This window comes from Lissotriton helveticus, chromosome 3_1, assembly GCF_964261635.1.
Source record: "Lissotriton helveticus chromosome 3_1, aLisHel1.1, whole genome shotgun sequence".
NCBI classification, from domain to species: domain Eukaryota; kingdom Metazoa; phylum Chordata; class Amphibia; order Caudata; family Salamandridae; genus Lissotriton; species Lissotriton helveticus.
Window position 1 is genome coordinate 1,381,220,612 of NC_136061.1, and position 27,519 is coordinate 1,381,248,130.

The 27,519-nt window shown below is 48.6% G+C and overlaps 1 long non-coding RNA gene across 1 annotated transcript in view; it reads left to right on the forward strand.

Moving 5' to 3' along the window:
• The first annotated feature begins 7,351 nt into the window (after positions 1-7,351).
• LOC144824982 (uncharacterized) overlaps positions 7,352-27,519 on the forward strand; it is a 101,640-nt gene continuing 81,472 nt past the window's right edge. Inside the window, exon 1 of the long non-coding RNA XR_013609222.1 lies at positions 7,352-7,460. This is a non-coding gene — a long non-coding RNA (uncharacterized LOC144824982). The remainder of the gene's footprint in view (positions 7,461-27,519) is intronic.

Sequence of the window (27,519 nt, forward strand, 5' to 3'; positions counted from 1 at the left end):
ATCCATCCACCCATTCTCTCTCATCATCCATCCATTCACCCTTTCATTCATCCATTCACCCTTTCACTGATCCATCCAGCCATCCCTTCACTTACTCTCTCACCCACCTTTTCACAATAATTGTGAGCTGAGCCTTTGTAAGCAGCGTTGCAGACAGAAGAGACTCATCAGGAACTCACCCCTCGCTGTAGTTCCTAAAGCAAAGGGAGGCGTTCAAGATGCCCCTGCACATAGTCAATCTGAAACCTTGGAAGTCATGAGTCATGCATGATGCACAGTGCCAGGCCCTGAGGTGTCTGTGACATGGTGTTGTTTCCAGGGCTTTAAGTGGGATGACAAAACTGAGGGGTCTCTCCAAAGAGGGTGTTCAATGTAATTATGGGCGTAGCTTAAAACACCTAAGCTACAAATCTGTGCTTAGCATAGTGTGCCGCCCGACTGGTATTTTGCTGCTTCTGTCATTGCGTTCAGATATATAATATAGCAAGTAATGTTACACCTACAACAAGCCAGAACTATAGGTTTTGTCAATGGTTGTTAGTTGCATAAAATAGAAAAGCTGCAACCATGACTTCCTTGAATGTAATATTGAAAATGCATCAGTTCTAAAATGACACCGAGAAAGAACTATAACCCTTTTTTTTTTAAACTTCTTGCAGGGGGGGGGACCGGGGGGGGGGGGCTAAGGTGAAGATTGTGCGCTTTCAAAACATCACCTACCTGGCCCCCACAGCCAGACCCATTCTTCCTCACCCACTGTGCCCTGAATGTGAGGGGCTGTGGGCGAGGTGTTAAGACTATCACTGTTTCCCAGGCGGCGTGGGCCCCAGGGGGGCCATTGTGAAAATGGCTCAAAAGGCCTGAGAAACACCTGGCCCCCAGGGAGGCCGATTCTTGTAAACAATCACCCCCTCCCCAGCCACCCTCAGCGTGATTGCTTTGCAGGGCAGGGGGTGCAGTAGAGGCCACAGCTGATAATCGCTGTATGGCCTGCACAGTGAAGCGCTTTCATTTCTGTCTCTGTCTCCGTGCTGTGGGCCGTTTTTTTTCTCCCATTTCCCAGTCGACAGAGAGCAGACAGCAGAGAGCACTCTCTGTGGACTGGGAAAGGGGAGAAAAAAAACGGCCCACAGAGGGCACTGAAACAGCGGCCCTTCGGCCGATTCCCGAATGCCCGCAGTGCCAATCCGCCCCTGCCTATACAGTTATATTCCCCGTGCCCACGAGTCGTTCTAGATGTATGTTCCATCTCGTACCTTTCCATCGCTGACTCGATGACGACGACAGGCCCACCTTTGTTGAGAGGCATTATTGCCGCCAAAAATTCTTGCTTTATATTTTGTTCCTTATTTGTCTTTCACTTTAATTGTCCCATAGGAGCGAAGCGAATAATTTAACTTTTCCACCTCTTTGAAATTCCCTCTGATTAGTGACAGCTCTACGAACTGGAAAAGGTAAATCCATCGCCGTGTTTTCTTTACATCGTAAAAGTGCATTGTGGGATTCTATTACAGGACCGGAGGCTTCAGATTATGCTTCTCAATCTTTACTGCATAAAACACAGCAGCCAATGAAAATGTATATTTTCAGTAAACATTAACAATAAACTTCATTACCCATGAACACCCATGAGTATAGGCACGCCCCCACAGTCCATAAGAACCCCTTGCGTGCTCCCATCATCCTCTTTCTTTGCTGCTCAAGCCAGAGTTAAGTGCACCTCCCCTGTTCCCTCACTCTGCTTGTTGGTTTGGGGGTAATAGGGAGACTGTTGTGTATAACCTTTGGATTGAGGCGGGTCGCTCCGCTACATGATTGAGGACATATGTTTATATGGTGCGCTTGTTGTTATTTAGCCTGTGAGCATGCTTTAGGACTATTTGTGGGGCAGACGGATCGCGAGCGCTCACCTTGCACGGCGCTCGGCTTGGGCCGGCTTTTTGCCTCAGGCGACTCCCGCTGTGGAGCGCGCGCGCTCAGCGCTACTACGACGGTCGCTGACCGGCGGGGGGCCGCCGCGATTTGCAGTTGGGCCCGTTTCACCGGCAGCCTGCGGGCGCACGGGAGCTCCCTAATGCGCCCCGTGTAAAGGCCGGGTGGCTCACGGCCGACGCGCGCGCCCAAAAACGCTGCTCAATTGGGCTACTTTTTAGTAGCTTTTGGTAGCGTTTTGGGCGGCGCGCCTCAGCTCGTTCCCCAGGCTCACTGGAACGCGCGTTTCTCGTTCCACACACCGGCTGGCCCCTCGTTGTACCGCCAGTGCTGGCTGTAATAGTCTAAGGTCCAGAGTGAGCACACACTCTTTATATATTTGGGACCTAGGTCTTTGGCCTTGTGGAATACAGCTTTGCTGAGGGGGTTTGGGTACAGTTGCCTGTTTTATTTATTGTGTGCAGTGGGCTGACCCCCCCCACCACCCCTACACCTGCCTCAGTGATTTACTATCAGAGAGTGAGCATGGAGAATTGGGTTAAATACCCCGAAGAAGAGGAGGCTGATGGGGAGGATAATAATGATGGGCAGCAGGAAGCTGTTCTGGAAGACAATATAGTCGAAGCCTTGGATGCCTCGGTTCAAGCTTCGGTGGACAGAGCAATGGAGACGAAAGTCCCCCAGACTGTGCAGCAAGCACTAGCAGTGGCCCTGCGCCCCATTCGCAAGCAGTTAGAAGGCTTTGCTAAGCGACACGGATATGACAAGGGTAGGAAGCAGAAGCGTGCTACTCCCTCTACCTCTACTTCTATTTCTGAAGAGCGCAAACTGTGGCCGCATGCACAATCCATGGCCTCATTGCCGGCTCGTGACGCCCCAACTGACCATCGTTCTGGGGGCAAGGCGAAGAGTAAACGCCAGATCGTGATAGACACGGATACTACCACCACTAATACTGACACCGATACGGACACTGATACCTCGGAGGAGCAACCTCCTCCCCCTAAGAAAGCCAAGCCGGCTTCCAAGTCAGTGGAGGACAAAGCCTCTAAGGCTTTCCACTTTGACCCTTCGGACATCGTACACCCCCGGTCTTCGGACTGGGTTCCGCCGGCGGACGTCTCTGATTATATTCATGATCACCTCCGGAAGAGCTTCACTCGGGAGGTGCGCAACCGACTGCGGTCGGAGTGCCCGCGTCCAGATATTCCGGACTGTGTCGCTGACACACCGGAAATAGACGCAAGCATGCTGACATTTCTTAAAAAATTTTCCAAGGATCCTAAGAGGGGGCTTGACAGGGCCTGGCGGGGCTGTCAAGACAAGATGCTGGATGTCATTGGGCCCCTGGCGAAGATCCTAGAGATGGCCTTAGCGGCCAAGGAGGGTGCGACTCCTGTGGATCCGGACATCTTGGCTGAGTGGACTCAGCGCGCCATTTGCTTTCTGGGTAACGCAAATTGCGCCGTCTCTTCAGAGAGGCGCAAGTCCTTACTAATGCGCATGGACAGCAATTTAACGGAGCTGGCGGAAGCTGAACCTGGCCCTCTGGCCGGTGGGTGTCTCTTCGGAGACAGGTTCGTGAAGGACGTCACCAAGTATGTGGGCACCTTCACCGCATTGGATAAGGCCCAGAGTGGTATTAAGCGCGCCCTCACGCAGGGTGTTTTCAACAGGGCCGGGCGAGGCGGGGGTCGCTCGTCAGGCCGAGGGTTCAAGAGAGGCTCCCAGAGAGGGGATTTTGGCCGCGGCCGCGGCGAGTGGGACTCTACCCGCGGAGGAACCTTCTATCCCTCACGACGAGGCTTCAACAAAGGCCGTTTCCAGTCGGGAAACAACAGGGCGAATTTCAAGGCCCATCAAAGTTCCGGTGAGTCTGACAGATGTGTCTTTCCTTCCTTTGGGGGGTCGCACGCAGCATTGTCTGCGGCAATGGCAAGTGTTAACTCAGGATGTTTGGGTCTTGCAGACTGTTCGGGGATTCAGGCTGGAGTTCTACTCTCCTCCTGCGCAAGCGTTTCCCCCGCCACCTCTCCATTTTTCCCAACTAGATCACAGTTTTATAGAAGCAGAGGTGGCAGACTTGCTGAGGAAGGGCGCGATCGCTTTTTGCCAGAGAAGTCCTCGCGGCTTCGCCAGCAATGTCTTTCTAGTCCAAAAGAAGGGAGGTGGCAACAGACTTGTACTCAACCTCAGAGATTTCAACCAACATCTAGTGTACAACCATTTCAAAATGGAGGGTATCCACATGTTAGCGGATTTGTTACAAGAAGGAGATTGGTTAGTGCGATTAGATCTGAAAGATGCATATCTTTCTATTCCGATTTTTCCTCCACACCGCAGGTTCCTGCAATTTCAGTGGAGCGGCCAGTGGTACGAGTATTTGGCTCTTCCTTTCGGTCTCTCCTCGGCTCCCTGGTGTTTCACCAAGGTAATGAAACCAGTGGTGGCCTTCCTCAGGGAGAGGGGTGTGCGCATGATCATTTACCTAGACGACATTCTGATCATGGCGCAGGACCGGTCAGTGTTACAGCAACACTTGACCATGACTACTTCCTTGTTGCAAGGCCTGGGGTTTGTGATAAATCTAGCGAAGTCAGTAGTGACCCCGGCTCAGGTAATAGACTTTCTGGGGTTCACGGTCAACTCCCTCACGGCGCAGCTGCTTCTTCCACAGGCGAAGTTGAGGGACTTGAAGAAGGAGATCAGGAAACTGCTGGACAGGCAATTGGTCTCGCTCAGAACACTGGCCAGGATTGTAGGAGTCCTGGCGTCCTCTATCCAGGCGATATTTCCGGGTCCTTTGCACTACAGAGCCCTCCAACGTCTGAAGATCAGACACCTTCAGAAGGGTCTCTCGTATACGGACTCGGTTCCGCTTACGGACGAAGTTCGGCACGAACTCCTATGGTGGCTAGGCCACGTGGATGCCTGGAACGGCAGAGCGATCTTCGGGTCGCGACCAGATGTGGTAATCGAGTCGGACGCCAGCAGATGGGGCTGGGGCGCGCGCTGTGGAGAGGTTTCCACAGGCGGCAGATGGTCGTCTCAGGATCTGGAACTTCACATAAACTGTTTGGAATTACTGGCAGGATCGTTCGCGGTCCGCACGTTATCCCCGAAGCAGACATCATGTTGCATCCTCCTGCGCCTGGACAATGTGTCCGCAGTGAGGTATATCAACAAGTTGGGCGGCACGAGGTCGTCTCTTCTTGTCCAGATAGCCAAAGAGTTTTGGCATTACTGTCTACAGAACCAGATTTCAGTCATAGCGGAGTACATCCCGGGTCAGGCCAACCAAGTGGCAGACTGGCATTCCAGACACTTGAGGGATTACAGCGACTGGAAGCTGCTTCCCCAGGTCTTTCTCTGGTTACAGGCGATTTGGGGTCCTTTTCAGACGGACCTGTTCGCCTCCAGGTTGACGTATCAACTTCCCCGGTTCTTCAGCTGGAGACCGGATCCGATGGCAGAAGCGACGGACGCATTTCTCCAGGATTGGTCGGAGGGGACCCAGTATGCATTTCCCCCCTTTCTGTTGATTCCCAGAGTAATGACTCATGTGATACGGCAAGCGGCGGAAATTGTCATGGTGACTCCGTGGTGGACATCACAAGCGTGGTTTCCCAAGTTGTTACAGTGGAGCTGCGACCGCCCCCGGCTACTGCCGGATTTGAAGTGGTTGTTGCAGGGCCCTCGTCAGGAACAGCACCCGTTGCTGTTGGAGGGCAGGTTATCCCTGATGGCATGGAGGCTTTCAGGGAACAGTGGCAAATGCCAGGAATTTCGGACAAGGCTGCTGACTTTATCAAGCAGGCTTGGGCACCTTCCACCAGGAAGCGATATTCCGCTGCCTGGAAGAACTGGGTGGATTGGTGCGTGGGACGACGTCTGGATCCCGTGGGGGCAGGATTACCCCAAGTGTTGAACTTTCTATCCGAGAAGGCGGCAGGTGGCCTAGCGTATCGTTCGGTCAACAACTTTCGCTCAGCCCTCTCGGCGGGGCATGCCCTGGTGGATGGTAAACCACTAGGCATGCACCCGGTTGTTTGTAAGTTGTTGAAAGGCATCAGGGTGGCCAACCCTCCCAAACCCAAGTATTCAGGTTTGTGGGATGTCTCAGTGGTGATTTCTTTGCTCGACAGATGGCCGGTTAATTCTCTCCTGTCCAGGAAGCAATTGTGGGCTAAATTAGCCATGTTGCTTTGTCTATCCTCTTGCAGAAGATCTTCAGATGTCAGAGCGCTCGACGTAAAAGGTAGAGTGTTTACCCCAGAGGGGGTTTCTTTTCATATTACAGGTCGTACTAAAACAATGTCTCGACATATATCTTATAATGCTTTTCCTGACAATGAAAAACTATGTGTGGTCCATTGTTTGAAGACCTACGAGGAATGTACGAAGGCCTTGCGGCCGCAGGGCTGTTCGCAATTGTTGATTTCTATTCAAAAGCCCTTTAAACCAGTGGCGGCTGCCACTATTGCTAGATGGCTTCGGTTCATTATGAAGGAAGCTGGTGTTGATACGAGTATTTTTGGTGCTCATTCAGTTAGAGGCGCGATGGCGTCCAAGTCATATGGTTTAGGATCCAGTATCCAAGATATTATGCATTGTGCAGATTGGTCCTCTGATTCAACGTTTAAGACGTTTTATTACAAGCCGGTGGGAGATATTACTTCTGTGGTATTTAAACAGCGTTAAACTAGCATAATCTGAAGCCTCCGGTCCTGTAATAGAATCAAAAATTTGCTAGCATTCGCGACAAGAATTTTCAATTCTATTAAGGACACGGAGGCGAGGATTATCCCACCCGGCTTAATGTACTGTATGTATTAAGCTTACCCACCCTTTTATGCAAGAATTACGGGGTGTTGTTTCCTTTATTTCAGGATCGGATAAGAAGTCGGATTAATCGAATCCGGAGGTCAGGATGTTCCGCCTGAAGATGTTCTTCCACGTTGGAGGATTGTGACTGTTCAAGTTTTGTTGGACTTGTTTCGCCTCAAAGAAAGAGGATGATGGGAGCACGCAAGGGGTTCTTATGGACTGTGGGGGCGTGCCTATACTCATGGGTGTTCATGGGTAATGAAGTTTATTGTTAATGTTTACTGAAAATATACATTTTCATTGGCTGCTGTGTTTTATGCAGTAAAGATTGAGAAGCATAATCCTCGCCTCCGTGTCCTTAATAGAATTGAAAATTCTTGTCGCGAATGCTAGCAAATTTTTGATTCTTACCGGGTCTAGTTAGCAGGTCGATTCTACACTGTAGTACCAGGGTATTGACATCTCCCTCGGTTACCTGAAATTATCCCGCTTTGACCTTGAGAATTATATCCATTTATTAAAGGGGAAACAAATATTTTTATCATCCCCCAGATCCTGAATTCCGTGATGCGAATCCGCCATTTGTTCGAGTGGACTAACTTCTTTCCTTGTGGACAAGGATTGATGGTTCCCCGCAGGCTCCATCGCCCTGGTGGAAGCCGAGGGGGCCCACCCCTGAGGCGTATTCGACCTCATTTTGGGTAAGTGGATACTAGTGGATATATTATTGCAAGCCGGAATGCTTTAATTCGGGCTGTTATAGCCATTTTCGAACAGCGAAGTTAACACCAAAAAACTTGGGTCTCTGTGTTTGCAGTAATTCCCAGATACCATCCCTAGGGCCTTGCCGATGTATAATTTCTTCCTCTCTGTAAAACATACGAGGAGCCAAGAAGCTAAATCTTGGTTGGAAACTGTGAAACTGACTCTCCTGTTTTGCTCGTGATTATTTATGTTGTACCACAAGATAAGCGTTTATGAAGTTTTCTTGCTCGCCCTTGGGGGAACTCAGCTGGGCGGGTGGACACATTGTAAGCCGGCCAGCTGCCAACTATGAGTTTCCGCCTAAGTTACCTCTAACCAGGGCGGCTGACCTGCGGCCTAGGTATAAATTGGTGCGTGAGGGTCTGAATGAATACGGTCCCTCTTTCTCTTCTCATCCTTAACGTCTGTAGTAGTGTATATGTTTTGACCTGTTTATTGTTTCTTTGTTGTGGTTCCTTGGGATTTCCTCGATGTTTCTTTTGTAATAGCTATCTTTCAAATGAAGTTTTGGGTTGCACTGTTTTGAGCTCACTGTAGTTAACCAGAAATGCTGTACAAATTGTAAAGATATTTATATCAATTGTATAAGAAATGCATTTTAAAAAAAAACTGTCCATATTAATAACATGTATGTAAGTCTGAAATTGTTTTTAATTTTTGCAGATTGTATGCTGTTTCTTCACACTCCCCCCCCCTTCTCTGACTGCCCTGATGAAGGTGTGGCTTTAGACCTGGCACTGCACCGAAACGCGCGTTGGCGTTTTGTAGTCTGTCCTGTTATTTTGGCTAACTGGCCTCCCATCCTGTTACGGGGAGATCTAGCTGGACAGAATATTTGTGCTACATCTGACTCTGGAAGTATGATGAGTTTGAAACAAATGAAGAATGTATGGGTATGCCTGACTGTATGATATTTGTTATGTTGCAGAATGAGTGCCGCTGGCACCACGACACGAAGGGGAGTATGGGGGGACAGCGCCCTAGTCCCACCCATCTGGCGAGCGCAGCTTGCAGCGCGCCCCCGGTGCCGCCCCCCCCGGACATCTGCCAATGGGGAGGGCTCGTTGTGGATGGGGGAGGGCGCTTTCAAATATATACTTGGCCAGCAGCCTGGCTCGGCCTTTCTTTCCCGCTTCCGTGGCTGCTCTGCGCTGTAAGGGCTTCCCGCGGCTTTGTTGTTCCTGTTCCTCGTGGGTCTTGCGTCGAGTTTTTCCTCGTCGGGATTGCGGTGAGTGTTGTGTTCGGGGGTCCGCGTGCGGGGGTTCTGCGTCGGAGGGGCACAGAGCGGGAGGAGGCGAAGAGCGGACGGTTTTTGGACGTTTGTTGTCCTCGATGCCGAGCAGCGTTTGTGTGGCCTGGGGGGCCGAGGGGGAGCGTGCGGGGCAGTGCCCTAATGGAGGGAGCGGACCTGGTATGGCCTTGGTTTTATTGCGGGCAGTCTCATTGTTGGCAATGCTGCAGAAGGGGAACAGCTTTAGGAGGTACAGTGTGGGGGCATTGCCGCGGGTCGCTTCCCCTGCAGAGTGCGACAGGGGAGCAGAGCGACACTGATTGCTGGAGGGCATGGTGGGAGGATGGCGGACGTTAGTGTGAAGGAAATCCGCCTCAATAGGCTTTTCCTTTTGAATCTGGTCTGTATGGACAGCGGGCTTGTACGTCTATTTTGGGAACCAAGGCGGACTTGAATGGTTGCTGGTGGCATACCGAATATATCCGTGTGGGGCGTTGCCCACACAGGCTCTGATCTTTTGGTACAGGCCCAATTTGTGGTTTTGCTCAGGGAGGGCTGCTGTCCAGATTGTGAAGAACTCCGACACTTTCGGGCTAGGCCGAGCCAGATGAAATGCAGAGAAATGGATGACGAGTGAATGGACGAAGGGCTGGAATGGGAGGCGTTTCGGCATACAGGAGACTAGATCTAGCGGCCTGCGCTGCCATCAAGTGGTGGGGTCGAAAATGGCGGAATCGATTGTATTGCATGCTTGTCAGACGTGATGGATGGAGGTGTATGCAGCGTGACCAGGGGGGGTTTTCCTCACGGGGGACGCCAGAGTCTGCGCCAATGTTTGTGTGGCCATTACTTAGAGCGGTTGTCCATTGCTTGAAGCGGTTATTTTGTCAGGTGCCATTTATAGCCAGGCGGTGCGTGAAGATAGAGAATACTGTGTTGAACATGCATTGGGGGAGGGGAGTGCAGGATACACCGGGAATCATTGTTTCAGGCGCGTAGTCTAGTTGCAGCTCTGTTTTGTTGGCCACTAGAGAGCACGTGGAATTTTGGCCACCCGAAACCTCCGGCGGAATTGGTTGGTTGGAATCAATAGGTGGGTGTTCTTAGGATACTGGGGCCTAGGTTTGTTTAACTGGTTGGACGCACACACCGCAGGTTAGGAGTGGGATTGTTCCGGGGTAGTATGTTGGATAGAGGCAACCCTTGAACTGCTGTTTGTATGCAGAGGGTTGCAAGCATTTGTCCTTTTTCAAAGTGAAGCGCAATGAGAAAACACTGCCATTCAATGGCACCATATAGTGTCCAAATGCATGTTGCGGATGCTGCGCGGTGCTGAGCAGGGCTTCCATGCTTCTGACCGGGCATGGGGATACCCTGGAGGAGCTATGACGCTATTTGTTTAACTGGTTGGACGCACACACCGCAGGTTAGGAGTGGGATTGTTCCGGGGTAGTATGTCGGATAGAGGCAACCCTTGAACTGCTGTTTGTATGCAGAGGGTTGCAGGCATGTGTCCTTTTTCAAAGTGAAGCGCAATGAGAAAACACTGCCATTCAATGGCACCATATAGTGTCCAAATGCATGTTGCGGATGCTGCGCGGTGCTGAGCAGGGCTTCCATGCTTCTGACCGGGCATGGGGATACCCTGGAGGAGCTATGACGAGTCTCTTTGAAGAGGCGTATGCGGCCGGTTTCGCGGGATTAAATTAAAGAGAATGACATTCTGGTTTTCACATCGATAAATGTCAGGTGTGCGTAATTCCAGTTTCCAAGCAGTCAATTTTGTGACGAGGTGAAACTGAAGAGGCAGCACCTGTAGATGGGCACATGCCAGGCTACTGCTACTTGGCAGGTGCCCTGTGGTCTGCACTGGCATTTTGCCCATTGGTTGTAACCAGCGCCTTTGTCTTCGTCTCTCACTTGCTTCTAATGCTTAAAAGCTGTGTTGTAAATAGCACGTTCGTCAGAATTGTCTGATGAACATCAAAGCAGGGTCATTCTAAGCGTGGCAGGTTGGAGACGCCTTAAGTATGTTAGGTTGAGGCCAGGGGCAGGGCAAGAGGACTCGCACCACCCTCTAACCTTTTTTGTAACATCCACACAATGTTGCACTCGCAAGACACAAATTTGTATATACATATATTAGTGTGAAAGTATATTGACACCATATACAGGATATAAGTTTGCTACCTAATTAACGATAACATTCCAGCAAAAGGTATAAGCTTTCTTTTGAACTTGTACATAAATTAAAGCTAGTGGTTGAGGTTCCGTCCTCTGGCGACGAGCGCGAGCGGCGGTTTGTGAAGTCTGGGGGGTCCGAGGGGGAGCGGGCCGGGCTGTGTCTGTTCCATGCGGGTTCACACGGGTCCTGCTGCCTGCAGTCTCCCTCGCGTTACAGGGCTTTCTTTTGAACCTGAAAATAAATTAAAGTGAGTGGTGGATGTTCCGGCTTCTTTTCGGTCTTGCAACTGCGAGCAAGAAGTGACCATGTACGCCCGGTGCTTGTAATTACTATTACGGTAACCGGCTCCGAAGTTGTAAATAGAATAGAGTGCCCGGTTCCATGTTCGACATCTAAAGAACGGGCGCGTTGAGTCGAAAACGGGGCGCCTTGGTTCTGCGCGCGGAGGGCATGTCGTGACTGCGAGGGTTGGCTTGCTAAGAATATGCAACCTGTTCGCAAGTATGCAGAGTAACAGACATAAAATTGGGACTGCGCATACTTCGAGCAGGGTTTAGTATTAAACACTTGTATTGGTTTGCTTCAAGTAAAATGAAGGGGCAGGCCAGTCACGTGGCTGTTTTGTAGCTGTTATGTTGCACTCAAACTCCAAATTGTTACCAAGCAGATGTTGAATTGGTTGCATCTTTGGGGTTCAACACCTTTTGTAGGAAAGTGATCAAAAATAAAATGTATCTTCGTGGTTTGCACCCGGTGTCGGGCTTTCAGTCGACGGGATTAGGTGTTGTCGCCCATGGCTGCCTTTGTCAAGCTTCCAGGCACGCTTTCTTTAGGAGAACACATCCTTACCTGGGTAAGGTAGCATGGTCGCACTGACGGGTTGTGCCTGCGCCCACCTTAACGGGCTCCTCTCGGCCAATTGAGGCACGATCGCGGTTGCCTCAACAAATTGGGGTTGCTCAGGCGAGCCCGTTTATGTCTCTAAGCTTTATAACTAGTGTATCAAGTCGCTGCCCACTCATGCATTATTGGCTGATTTATACGAAGGAGATCTCCTGACGCTTTGCAGTGCCTCCCATCCAGGCGCAGTAGTAGGTTTGAACAGACTGTCAAATTGTCTCTCCCCCACCCAACTGAGTATCAGGTCAGATTTAAGCTATAACGAAAGGGTGAAAGCGAGCCTTTCAGGCGGCGCACAAACGGCTCCAGGCACAGAAACCGTTCTTCCTCTTTTGCTATCTCCGCACTCCTGCCAGCAATGCTCGCAAATACAGCCACTTTCCAAAGGAAAGATTATATAAAAATCATGTGACATGGCAGGGTAAAGCCGCTTGGCGTGACGCGTGGTGGGGGTTGCAGGGCATCAGGGCTTCCGTGACGACTTGGGTCTCCCCCCGAATATTCAGCCTTTCTCAGCATGGCTGTTAAGGTTTCAGATTGCCATGCGTGACATTCCATAACTTCACACATGGCATAACGCACCGGATGCACATCAAATACATACAATACATGATGCACATGCCCGGGTACTTTGGCGTTCTCAGGCATGTTGTAGGATGAGTGTCAAACGTTTGCTCCTGCCGAACATATGCCTAAATGGTATATAAATATCTCAAAAGACGTATGAGGCACATATTAGCCTGTATGTGCCTTGTCTACTCGCCTTTCATTATATATTATGTTGTACACTCATCATGAAGGGTTTGAATCATCATGGTGCCTTCCCTACATTCTGTTGGGGTTCTCACTGGAAATTATGCTACTCGGTCTTAATAAAATAAAAAACGGAATATCCTTAAACTACTGCATTCAACATTGAAAACGTTCTTGCACCAACGGGACAGGGCGGGTTATTGCTCCTCTGAACATGCTCGGATTCCCCTGATGTTTCTCTGGCGGGAAGTCCTCTTACCGTTGATACTATATATATAAATAAAGGTATTTATACATTTCGCTAATTTGCCTGCTTCCTGGGGTAGAAGGGAGCTATCGAGGGTGCTTTACCGGACCAATGGAATAATTCCACTTCCTGCTCACGTGGAAAAGAACTAACCTACATGACCCACGCAATATAATGTATAGTTTCTGGGGTAGATGATACAACCTGCGCTTAGAGTAGTGGCGCCCGACTGGTAAATTGGCTGCTCTGTTAGTGCATCCAGCTATATAATACAAGTAACATTACACCTACAGCAAGCCAGGACCATTGGCTTTGTCGTTGGTTGTCAATTGCACAAGATAAATAAGCAACGACCGTGGCCTTATCTATAATATTGAGAATGCGTCAGTGCTGGAGGATTCAGTCTCACACGCTCTCACGCTCGCTTTTCACTAATGAATAGCTGCGTGGGCGCCAGTCAGGTAGGCAGGGTTTCGGCGCGCCTACCTTGGAGCACTACCTACTCCATGCTTTTTCTGGCAGCTATAAAGCGCCAGCTGTAAAAGGTTTTCAGAGCGCTTCCATACATATAATCCTTGCATGCTCTACATGCTAATGATAGATTCATGGGCCCTGTGTTACCCCTGTGACGCCTCCCAGAAGCTGCTCACACCCTGTCTCTCCACTCTAATATAATAGATAGCTCATTAAAGAGGCTGTCTTGTGACACCCAGTTTAGACAGTTTTCCTCCTTACTTTACAGGTGGACTGCACAAAAGCGATGTAAGATGCTACCTTTATAATAAATCGATGTAAGATGCTACCTTTAAACTTATTGAGGCTCTTTTAGCAAGCAACATGGCGGAACGAGGTGCTATACTGTGTCCATTGGACAGATGTGCTATTATATTAAAATCCACTTGAATTAAATTCTTTCAAAGCCCAAAGCCCCTATCTGTTGTACAGTAGCATGAGGTGTTGATAAGTAAAAGCAGTCACAACAGCGGAGCCTACATTGGCTAATGCTCATTAATTAAAGCAGTATACGTGATGTGTTACATTGACGGGGAGGGTTACAAGGTATAGGAGTCCCATAGACTTCATAGCCACAGTGCTATATTGGAAGGATTCCAGTTTGTGAGCTGCAAGTAACAAGCTACAACTAATACTAATCAGCCATCGGCACACTATATGATGTGCTTTCACGGGAAGCATAAACCTCAGGCCAGCGACATCCCCAACATTGTGTGATGCCTATTGTGCTAGCACAAGGCATGTAAGATAGTCATCGTGTCAATCAGCTTCGACTGGCGTCCACATGAAGGGTGGGAACCATGGCATGTGGGTCTATTACGACTGTAGAAACTGTGGGTGATGTGAGATGAAGAATAAGGGGACGAGTTGAGCGGTGACACTAAATGGCGCTCGACAAACTACAATTGTCATTGGCAAGATGCGGCATGTGAATAAGTGACCTAGTCAAAATGCTGCAATACTGCACCTGGCGTCAATCAGGCTCGACCAGGGTAGCGAGTGGGGCATTGTTGATCCCTGTTCAGGTCAGAGAATGGGATTGGTAGACAAAGGGGAGCAGGGCTGCTAAGGAATGTTTTCTGTCCCCAATGCAGGAACCGCACTGGGAAATTACCCTACTCACATGGTTCCAAGTATCGCCTGATGTAGCAGTTGGTATATTACGACCTCAGATGGCTGTAGGAGGTAGACTCAGTCAGGTACTGTGTAACGAAAGTGACGAACATCCAATACACCTTATTCTGATTGTCGCGTGTGGGTGATGGGCCATTCTTACGTTGTGTATCAAAAAGGGGGGGGTAGAAGAGTCAGATCAAGAGTTGATCCTAAGGCTCAATTTACCATTCCAAGAAATTAGAATGGAAGGTCCAACATGAGTCGGAGCCCCATGTAGCAATGATTAACAAGAAAGGGACTCAGTTGTTCCTAGACGAAGAGTAATAATAATAATAATACTACTACGGTCAAGAGGGGAGGAAAATTGATGAAGGGGTAGTGCTCAGTGGAGTGCTCCCCTGGGCATCCCATTAGTTGGAATGAATGGCCTCACACACTCTTGCGAGTGTCATGCTTCATCATCGGCCGTTGCTCCTCGTTGGGCAGGCGGTGCAATGTCCAACGGGCTCACCTCTAGGAGGGGCTCTTTATCGGAGATCTTTTTTCCAACAGCCTGTGGGTGAAGTGCAAGTGAGGGGCCAGGTAAGAGGTGGATAGTGTGGGTGGGTGTGTTAAAATATAGCAAGGGATACCGGAGAGCAATTTATTCTGGTGGTTCCCCTACTATAAGTAAAACCAGTGGGTGGCCTACGATCGCCAGAAATTAGGTTCTGTATCACGATCTAGGACTACACAGCGTTACGTGAGGTCAACATGTTTCTCGCTTCTGCGGTTGTGCTGCGATTCTTCAGGACCTTATCTAATTTACATCTATCACAAAGGGGAAGACCTTAAAGTATCAACCTGTAACCATCAATTTGTAACTGTTGTACTACCTGGGCGTAACCGCTCTTGCCTGGAGGAGACAAAAGGAAGAGTTACCAAAATACAAGGACAACAATTATCCATTCTTGACCGTGAGCACACTGTGAATAGGTGAAGAGAAGTGACTAGGTGTCTGTGGCATTCTGTGAGCAGTGACCTGTAAGTGTCCACTTGATTCACATGTATCACAAGTCATCTCCAACACAGTAGAAAATTAATGATAAAATGAACTAAAGTTAAAATAAAATAAAACTAAACTAAAAACATGATAGCAGCAGTTATTCAATTCAAGGTGTTCAAATGTTGACCCCTCGGATTCATTGGATACTCACCTATAGGTCAAGGAGTACAGGTGTCAACAGTACCCGGTAGGTGTGGCATCAAGGGAGAGAACCAATAGGGGTTTAATGGCTATAGGGGAGACAAAGGCACCAATATCCAGAGTTATCAGAGAATCCCCAATGTCTAAACGTTTCTTAGGAGGACTACTGACATGCAGGTAGGTAAGCAATTGTATATCGTCAACTGCTCATGTAAAGGGATTGCCATATTCTTATTCAGGTTTCAAAAACATAGGCACATATGTCCGACATACAGCGTGGGCATATTAAGTTCTGTTTACCGATGCCAGTGACTACGTCTTACGTATTGGCCCTTGCATAGTGGCTACACCTTGCATTGAGCTGGTATTCAGAATAATGGAACTAGAGGCCACTCGCCTACAAAGAACCCGTGTGAGTTAGAGTGGTCATATGGCCAGGGGCGGTCATAAGTGGTTGCCTGAGTAGCGTGGTGATCAGAGGTATAGGTGCATACATGCATCTCTTATCTCAAGCTTGGTGTACACTCTATATAAATTTAGGTGCCAACACTACCCCTGCGTAGTTGACTGAGCAGCGAGGCAGTCAATTGTATAGCGGGACAAGGGTGCATCCAAAAACATACCACTGTATGTGTTCCAAATATTCGACTATAGCACAGACTGATGTTGCGCCATACAATGTGCCCAGTATAAACATATAATCAGAGGCCCAAAGTGCCCGTTAGTAGTCAGCCATAGAGCGCCCGTCAGTGCTTAGGAAGCGGCTGGTGCGCACATCAGGTGCGAGGTGTCCGGGTCTCTTGGCTAAAGAGACTTAGCATAACGCGTGCCACTGTCTGTGAGCTGACTATTAAATTGTAGCGCGGCTCACATTGCATTCAGTTCACAACACACACACAAGGGCAAAGGAGGTTCTAGTTTTCCGCCGGCCGTTCGGCGGCCGCCATTGCTAGGGACGCGGCGCGCACCTACAATCGAGGTGTCACGGTCAAAACCCCCCGCCTGCCACGCTAATGCGGGTCAAAGAGGCAAAGCGCGCTGCCAACTTACTGCTCAGAGCCTCGGCCAGTGCTCTTTCTCCTACCCATCTCTACCGGATCCGGATAGTACCGGGTCCCCGGTCCACTGCTGGTTATGTTAGTGGTTCGGGGCGTCACCCCTGTGACTGGAAGGTCACGTGATGCGTATTGTAAACGTGGGCGCCATCTTGGAGTAGGCACTTCCAGGCGCCTACAATAGGGAGAAAAGCAGGATGACCCACATAAAAGGTGTTTTTAATGTAACACTATTCATAATCATTTGATGAGTGTTGAGATACACACAATTTTGGGTCATGGTTATGACATGGTTATGATAGGCATAGCTATTCCCTTTAATAAGAGGACGCTAATACGGGCGCCATATTGGAGGGGTAAAAAACGGCCCCTTCTTATGGTTAGCGCTGTGCAGCGCCATATATGCAATATACGAGTAGTTGTCAATAAGCTTATGGAATACCCTGGGAGGACCTGTAATGTAAGGGTCCGGTAGTCCAATAGTCCACTTTAGACATAGACTGGATACAGCTGCTTAGTGTGTACCAAGCGTAGAACACAATCCAACATTGTATTTATAGACAGCTCCATGGGATGTCTTCGTTCAATCCCCGCTTGTCTGAGGAAAGCCTGTGTATCCAGCGCTGCTCTTTGTGGAACAGGTCTTGTTTGGATCTGCTGTTGGGTGTTTCAAGGATGACCCACCAAATGGAGTCAGCCGTATGATTGTTTTCCAGGAAGTGACGGCACATCTTAGTGTTGGTCTTTTTGCATCGTATATTGCTGCGATGTTCCGATATACGAGTCTTGACCGCTCTGGTGGTCATGCCAACATATTGTAATTCACAGGGGCACCTAATGAGGTAGATACAATTGGTGGAGTTGCAGTTAGTATGATTGCGGATTTCCCAAGTGAATATATCTGTCAAATTGATGGACTTGGTAACATTGGTAAAGGGGCAAACACTGCAAGAACCACACGGGTAATGTCCCATCACTGGTGGGAGTTGCCAGAGTGTGTTCTGTCTGCGGCCTCTACTTTGTTTAGGTCTGGTGTGTATCAGGACGTCTTTGATGTTACTGGACCTCTTAAAAGCAAACCTAGGGATCTCCAGAGTCAGTTCTCCTGTATTGAGAATTTGCCAGTGTTTCTTGACAATTCTCTTGATATCGTTAGAGATTGGTGTGAAGGTTGTGACACATGTCAAGGGCATGGTCTCTTGTGAGGCTCTGATATTACCCTCCAGGAGTGCCTCTCTGTTGTTGTTCTGTGCTCGCTTCCGAGCTTTGTAAATCTCCCTGGTAGGGTAGCCTCTTTCCTTCAAATTTCGTGAAAGGATCGTAGACTCACTCCTGTAGTCAGTGAGGTTGGTGCAGTTACGCCTCACCCGTAGAAATTGACCAAAGGGAAGGTTCAATCTCAAGGCTCTAGGATGGTGGCTGGTAAAGAGTAACAAACTGTTCCGGTCAGTGGGCTTCCGATACATCGTGGTATTGATCTTTCCCCCTTCCAATCTGATGGTAAGGTCCAGGAAAGCAACCCTGGAGTCTGACGCAGTGATGGTAAAGGTCAGGAAGTTGTTCAGGGTGTTCAACCACGTAAAGAACTCCAGGTACTGGGGTGTTGTCCCTGTCCAGAGTATGAGGATGTCATCAATGAACCTCCTCCATAGTATGATGTTAGAATGGTAGGGGTTCATTGGACCATTGATGTATTGTTCCTCAAAGTCTGCCATATACAGGCATGCCAACGAAGGAGCAAAGGTACTGCCCATAGATGTACCCTGGGTCTGTTGGTAATATTGTCCTTTGAATTCAAAGAAGTTCTTAGTCAGGGCAAGTTCCGCGCATTCCATGATAAAGGAAGGTGGTGTTGCCGATGTCCATACTTCCATATTGAGAGTCCTCTCTATCACCCCGAGTGTGGCCCTCTGTGGGATGTTAGTGTAGAGGGCCTCCACGTCTAGGGTAATGAGGAAGTCTATATGGGTGCCCTCCTGCAGATTGTCAAGGAGGCATAAGACATCTTTGGTGTCCTGCACGTAGGAGGGGATTCTCTTCACCAGCGGTTGCAGGAAGTAATCACAAAATTGTGATAAAGGCTCCAAAATAGAGCCTATCCCTGACACAATCGGGCGTCCAGGTACCGGTGTAGTGCCCTTATGAATTTTGGGGAGGGTGTAGAAGTATGGTACTTTCGGATTCTGTTTCACAAGAAATTCAGCCTCTTTCTTGGAAATCCATTCCTGGCACTCCGCAGATTCCACCAATCCTGTTATGGTGGTTTTGAGCCGTGCGGTAGGGTCGGTCGGGATAGGAGTGTAGTAGCGTCTATCTCCTAATTGTCTTAGGCACTCTGTTTCATAGTCTTTGGTGTCCATCAAGACTGTTGCCCCACCCTTGTCCGCCTGTTTGATCGTGATGGTTTTGTCATTGCCCAAGGAGTTGAGTATTTGTTTCTCCATATTGGACAGATTCTGGTATTTGTTGCACGGTCTCAGGGCCCCGATGTCCTTGAGCACAGCCTGCTCATATGTTAGGACTTCGTTTGGTATCATCCCACTGTGGGGTGTAAAGATCGATGGATTGTGGAGACCCGAGTCTGTGCGAGTCTCGACGGGTTTACCATCAAAGAAGGCTCTTAGTCTGACTTTTCTGAAGAACTTCTGGATCTCACAAGTCAGTTCGAAATTGTCTACCTTAGGGGTGGGCACAAATCCCAATCCTTTTTGGAGAACTTTTTCTTCTGGTCTTGTGAGCTGGCGTGATGAAAGATTCACCACAAGACTTACTTCCTCCCTGTCTTGCTCCTCGTTTCTACCCCTGTGGTCGGTGTTTCCTCCCACTGGACCCTTTTGTCCGGAGCGTTTCCTCGCCTGCGCCCGCGCCCTCTGCCCCAACCTCTGTCTAAAAAAGGCTGTTGGTTCGCATTTTGCGGGGCAAACTGCGGGGGGTATGGAGGTCCGAAGGGGTTCATAGGATGTTGAAACTGAGGAAAGTGCCACATTGGGGGACCTTGGTAGGGAGGCGGTTGATAGAAGGGTTGTCCCCTTCTCCCTCCTCTGTTTCCTCTCCGGGGTCTAGGTTGCCACTCATCTCCACTTGAATTGTCGTCGTTGTTAGACCCTCGCTTAGAAGAGGAGGCACTTGAGTCGGAGAGGTACCCTGTCCCTGTGGGGACAAAGTCGTCCTTGAGGTAAGGATAGACTTTCTCTTTGGAAAATCGGTCAATATCCTTTTGTAATTTTGCCACTTTTTGTTTCATCAAGAAGTCTTTGTGTTCAGTGATTTCTTTATTGAGCTCTGTCAACTTGGTCTTAAAACCGGTGTTCTGTCCCGAGTTTTTTAAGGCGCTCTCTGCTGCCTGGATTTTAGTCAGGAGCTCATCAGCCAACCGTTTGGCTGTATTTACCAGAAGAATCAGTAAGTCATGAGTACATTTCCATGAAATGAGAGACCATTCTATTTTAAATTGGCCGTCCTCCCAGAAAATTCTAGGGAAATTCTTGACGATGAGGCCGTTAGGTGCTATTTTAGCCTTGAAGTATTCTGCCATTAACGCCCCATGTAGTGTGATTCTGACCCACTCTCTTTTCATGTCAGAGAGTGCTTTCCAGTCTGTGGCGTTACTCCCTGTTGCAATTTCGAGGTCCATGCCTAGCATGGATGGAAGCCTATGGATAGCTGCTGCATCATCGTCACCGAAACTGAGTCCCTGTCCGTCCATCTTGGGACAGTATAGGGTTCTCTGGTGAAGAATGAAAGACAAAAGGAAAAGTCAAAAGAAGGGGAAAATACTATAAGTATATCAACCCAGTCCAAGATACATTGGTCAGGGACTCAGAATGAGGAGGGGGATAGAAGAACACTTACCCACCGAACGATATATATACACCCCATGGTGGTTAGCCGTGCAAGATATGTATCAAAAAGGGGGGGTAGAAGAGTCAGATCAAGAGTTGATCCTAAGGCTCAATTTACCATTCCAAGAAATTAGAATGGAAGGTCCAACATGAGTCGGAGCCCCATGTAGCAATGATTAACAAGAAAGGGACTCAGTTGTTCCTAGACGAAGAGTAATAATAATAATAATACTACTACGGTCAAGAGGGGAGGAAAATTGATGAAGGGGTAGTGCTCAGTGGAGTGCTCCCCTGGGCATCCCATTAGTTGGAATGAATGGCCTCACACACTCTTGCGAGTGTCATGCTTCATCATCGGCCGTTGCTCCTCGTTGGGCAGGCGGTGCAATGTCCAACGGGCTCACCTCTAGGAGGGGCTCTTTATCGGAGATCTTTTTTCCAACAGCCTGTGGGTGAAGTGCAAGTGAGGGGCCAGGTAAGAGGTGGATAGTGTGGGTGGGTGTGTTAAAATATAGCAAGGGATACCGGAGAGCAATTTATTCTGGTGGTTCCCCTACTATAAGTAAAACCAGTGGGTGGCCTACGATCGCCAGAAATTAGGTTCTGTATCACGATCTAGGACTACACAGCGTTACGTGAGGTCAACATGTTTCTCGCTTCTGCGGTTGTGCTGCGATTCTTCAGGACCTTATCTAATTTACATCTATCACAAAGGGGAAGACCTTAAAGTATCAACCTGTAACCATCAATTTGTAACTGTTGTACTACCTGGGCGTAACCGCTCTTGCCTGGAGGAGACAAAAGGAAGAGTTACCAAAATACAAGGACAACAATTATCCATTCTTGACCGTGAGCACACTGTGAATAGGTGAAGAGAAGTGACTAGGTGTCTGTGGCATTCTGTGAGCAGTGACCTGTAAGTGTCCACTTGATTCACATGTATCACAAGTCATCTCCAACACAGTAGAAAATTAATGATAAAATGAACTAAAGTTAAAATAAAATAAAACTAAACTAAAAACATGATAGCAGCAGTTATTCAATTTAAGGTGTTCAAATGTTGACCCCTCGGATTCATTGGATACTCACCTATAGGTCAAGGAGTACAGGTGTCAACAGTACCCGGTAGGTGTGGCATCAAGGGAGAGAACCAATAGGGGTTTAATGGCTATAGGGGAGACAAAGGCACCAATATCCAGAGTTATCAGAGAATCCCCAATGTCTAAACGTTTCTTAGGAGGACTACTGACATGCAGGTAGGTAAGCAATTGTATATCGTCAACTGCTCATGTAAAGGGATTGCCATATTCTTATTCAGGTTTCAAAAACATAGGCACATATGTCCGACATACAGCGTGGGCATATTAAGTTCTGTTTACCGATGCCAGTGACTACGTCTTACGTATTGGCCCTTGCATAGTGGCTACACCTTGCATTGAGCTGGTATTCAGAATAATGGAACTAGAGGCCACTCGCCTACAAAGAACCCGTGTGAGTTAGAGTGGTCATATGGCCAGGGGCGGTCATAAGTGGTTGCCTGAGTAGCGTGGTGATCAGAGGTATAGGTGCATACATGCATCTCTTATCTCAAGCTTGGTGTACACTCTATATAAATTTAGGTGCCAACACTACCCCTGCCTTTTTTAGACAGAGGTTGGGGCAGAGGGCGCGGGCGCAGGCGAGGAAACGCTCCGGACAAAAGGGTCCAGTGGGAGGAAACACCGACCACAGGGGTAGAAACGAGGAGCAAGACAGGGAGGAAGTAAGTCTTGTGGTGAATCTTTCATCACGCCAGCTCACAAGACCAGAAGAAAAAGTTCTCCAAAAAGGATTGGGATTTGTGCCCACCCCTAAGGTAGACAATTTCGAACTGACTTGTGAGATCCAGAAGTTCTTCAGAAAAGTCAGACTAAGAGCCTTCTTTGATGGTAAACCCGTCGAGACTCGCACAGACTCGGGTCTCCACAATCCATCGATCTTTACACCCCACAGTGGGATGATACCAAACGAAGTCCTAACATATGAGCAGGCTGTGCTCAAGGACATCGGGGCCCTGAGACCGTGCAACAAATACCAGAATCTGTCCAATATGGAGAAACAAATACTCAACTCCTTGGGCAATGACGAAACCATCACGATCAAACAGGCGGACAAGGGTGGGGCAACAGTCTTGATGGACACCAAAGACTATGAAACAGAGTGCCTAAGACAATTAGGAGATAGACGCTACTACACTCCTATCCCGACCGACCCTACCGCACGGCTCAAAACCACCATAACAGGATTGGTGGAATCTGCGGAGTGCCAGGAATGGATTTCCAAGAAAGAGGCTGAATTTCTTGTGAAACAGAATCCGAAAGTACCATACTTCTACACCCTCCCCAAAATTCATAAGGGCACTACACCGGTACCTGGACGCCCGATTGTGTCAGGGATAGGCTCTATTTTGGAGCCTTTATCACAATTTTGTGATTACTTCCTGCAACCGCTGGTGAAGAGAATCCCCTCCTACGTGCAGGACACCAAAGATGTCTTATGCCTCCTTGACAATCTGCAGGAGGGCACCCATATAGACTTCCTCATTACCCTAGACGTGGAGGCCCTCTACACTAACATCCCACAGAGGGCCACACTCGGGGTGATAGAGAGGACTCTCAATATGGAAGTATGGACATCGGCAACACCACCTTCCTTTATCATGGAATGCGCGGAACTTGCCCTGACTAAGAACTTCTTTGAATTCAAAGGACAATATTACCAACAGACCCAGGGTACATCTATGGGCAGTACCTTTGCTCCTTCGTTGGCATGCCTGTATATGGCAGACTTTGAGGAACAATACATCAATGGTCCAATGAACCCCTACCATTCTAACATCATACTATGGAGGAGGTTCATTGATGACATCCTCATACTCTGGACAGGGACAACACCCCAGTACCTGGAGTTCTTTACGTGGTTGAACACCCTGAACAACTTCCTGACCTTTACCATCACTGCGTCAGACTCCAGGGTTGCTTTCCTGGACCTTACCATCAGATTGGAAGGGGGAAAGATCAATACCACGATGTATCGGAAGCCCACTGACCGGAACAGTTTGTTACTCTTTACCAGCCACCATCCTAGAGCCTTGAGATTGAACCTTCCCTTTGGTCAATTTCTACGGGTGAGGCGTAACTGCACCAACCTCACTGACTACAGGAGTGAGTCTACGATCCTTTCATGAAATTTGAAGGAAAGAGGCTACCCTACCAGGGAGATTTACAAAGCTCGGAAGTGAGCACAGAACAACAACAGAGAGGCACTCCTGGAGGGTAATATCAGAGCCTCACAAGAGACCATGCCCTTGACATGTGTCACAACCTTCACACCAATCTCTAACGATATCAAGAGAATTGTCAAGAAACACTGGCAAATTCTCAATACAGGAGAACTGACTCTGGAGATCCCTAGGTTTGCTTTTAAGAGGTCCAGTAACATCAAAGACGTCCTGATACACACCAGACCTAAACAAAGTAGAGGCCGCAGACAGAACACACTCTGGCAACTCCCACCAGTGATGGGACATTACCCGTGTGGTTCTTGCAGTGTTTGCCCCTTTACCAATGTTACCAAGTCCATCAATTTGACAGATATATTCACTTGGGAAATCCGCAATCATACTAACTGCAACTCCACCAATTGTATCTACCTCATTAGGTGCCCCTGTGAATTACAATATGTTGGCATGACCACCAGAGCGGTCAAGACTCGTATATCGGAACATCGCAGCAATATACGATGCAAAAAGACCAACACTAAGATGTGCCGTCACTTCCTGGAAAACAATCATACGGCTGACTCCATTTGGTGGGTCATCCTTGAAACACCCAACAGCAGATCCAAACAAGACCTGTTCCACAAAGAGCAGCGCTGGATACACAGGCTTTCCTCAGACAAGCGGGGATTGAACGAAGACATCCCATGGAGCTGTCTATAAATACAATGTTGGATTGTGTTCTACGCTTGGTACACACTAAGCAGCTGTATCCAGTCTATGTCTAAAGTGGACTATTGGACTACCGGACCCTTACATTACAGGTCCTCCCAGGGTATTCCATAAGCTTATTGACAACTACTCGTATATTGCATATATGGCGCTGCACAGAGCTAACCATAAGAAGGGGCCGTTTTTTACCCCTCCAATATGGCGCCCGTATTAGCGTCCTCTTATTAAAGGGAATAGCTATGCCTATCATAACCATGTCATAACCATGACCCAAAATTGTGTGTATCTCAACACTCATCAAATGATTATGAATAGTGTTACATTAAAAACACCTTTTATGTGGGTCATCCTGCTTTTCTCCCTATTGTAGGCGCCTGGAAGTGCCTACTCCAAGATGGCGCCCACGTTTACAATACGCATCACGTGACCTTCCAGTCACAGGGGTGACGCCCCGAACCACTAACATAACCAGCAGTGGACCGGGGACCCGGTACTATCCGGATCCGGTAGAGATGGGTAGGAGAAAGAGCACTGGCCGAGGCTCTGAGCAGTAAGTTGGCAGCGCGCTTTGCCTCTTTGACCCGCATTAGCGTGGCAGGCGGGGGGTTTTGACCGTGACACCTCGATTGTAGGTGCGCGCCGCGTCCCTAGCAATGGCGGCCGCCGCACGGCCGGCGGAAAACTAGAACCTCCTTTGCCCTTGTGTGTGTGTTGTGAACTGAATGCAATGTGAGCCGCGCTACAATTTAATAGTCAGCTCACAGACAGTGGCACGCGTTATGCTAAGTCTCTTTAGCCAAGAGACCCGGACACCTCGCACCTGATGTGCGCACCAGCCGCTTCCTAAGCACTGACGGGCGCTCTATGGCTGACTACTAACGGGCACTTTGGGCCTCTGATTATATGTTTATACTGGGCACATTGTATGGCGCAACATCAGTCTGTGCTATAGTCGAATATTTGGAACACATACAGTGGTATGTTTTTGGATGCACCCTTGTCCCGCTATACAATTGACTGCCTCGCTGCCTAGTCAACTACGCAGGGGGAGTGTTGGCACCGGCTTTATATAGAACGCATACAGTGGTATGTTATTGGATGCACCTTTGTCCCGGTATACTATTTACTGCCTCGCTGCTCAGTCAACTACGCAGGGGTAGTGTTGGCACCTAAATTTATATAGAGTGTACACCAAGCTTGAGATAAGAGATGCATGTATGCACCTATACCTCTGATCACCACGCTACTCAGGCAACCACTTATGACCGCCCCTGGCCATATGACCACTCTAACTCACACGGGTTCTTTGTAGGCGAGTGGCCTCTAGTTCCATTATTCTGAATACCAGCTCAATGCAAGGTGTAGCCACTATGCAAGGGCCAATACGTAAGACGTAGTCACTGGCATCGGTAAACAGACCTTAATATGCCCACGCTGTATGTCGGACATATGTGCCTATGTTTTTGAAACCTGAATAAGAATATGGCAATCCCTTTACATGAGCAGTTGACGATATACAATTGCTTACCTACCTGCATGTCAGTAGTCCTCCTAAGAAACGTTTAGACATTGGGGATTCTCTGATAACTCTGGATATTGGTGCCTTTGTCTCCCCTATAGCCATTAAACCCCTATTGGTTCTCTCCCTTGATGCCACACCTACCGGGTACTGTTGACACCTGTACTCCTTGACCTATAGGTGAGTATCCAATGAATCCGAGGGGTCAACATTTGAACACCTTGAATTGAATAACTGCTGCTATCATGTTTTTAGTTTAGTTTTATTTTATTTTAACTTTAGTTCATTTTATCATTAATTTTCTACTGTGTTGGAGATGACTTGTGATACATGTGAATCAAGTGGACACTTACAGGTCACTGCTCACAGAATGCCACAGACACCTAGTCACTTCTCTTCACCTATTCACAGTGTGCTCACGGTCAAGAATGGATAATTGTTGTCCTTGTATTTTGGTAACTCTTCCTTTTGTCTCCTCCAGGCAAGAGCGGTTACGCCCAGGTAGTACAACAGTTACAAATTGATGGTTACAGGTTGATACTTTAAGGTCTTCCCCTTTGTGATAGATGTAAATTAGATAAGGTCCTGAAGAATCGCAGCACAACCGCAGAAGCGAGAAACATGTTGACCTCACGTAACGCTGTGTAGTCCTAGATCGTGATACAGAACCTAATTTCTGGCGATCGTAGGCCACCCACTGGTTTTACTTATAGTAGGGGAACCACCAGAATAAATTGCTCTCCGGTATCCCTTGCTATATTTTAACACACCCACCCACACTATCCACCTCTTACCTGGCCCCTCACTTGCACTTCACCCACAGGCTGTTGGAAAAAAGATCTCCGATAAAGAGCCCCTCCTAGAGGTGAGCCCGTTGGACATTGCACCGCCTGCCCAACGAGGAGCAACGGCCGATGATGAAGCATGACACTCGCAAGAGTGTGTGAGGCCATTCATTCCAACTAATGGGATGCCCAGGGGAGCACTCCACTGAGCACTACCCCTTCATCAATTTTCCTCCCCTCTTGACCGTAGTAGTATTATTATTATTATTACTCTTCGTCTAGGAACAACTGAGTCCCATTCTTACGTTACCAGGTTGGAGCAGTGGGCGAGGCGCAAGAGATGGGATTTGACCTTAGCGAGGACTCGAATTCTATGGCTTGGTTTCCCGGGAATGAGATGGGGTCAGCTGAGGTCAGACTCCAGCAATGTCTAGCAGCACGGGGCGGTCCTCCCAGCATCCTGATTATCCATCTGGGGGGGAACGACCTGGTCAAAGTGGGGAGGAGAGCCTTAATGGAAGCCATGCAGAGGGATGCGACAGCCATAACGAACCAATAGGGAGCCACGGGGTAATATGGTCTGAGATTGTGCCCCGCAAGGTCTGGAGGGGAGCACGGTCGACAGTTGCGATAGAGCAAGGCCGGAAGAGGGTCAACAGGTCCATGCAGAAATTC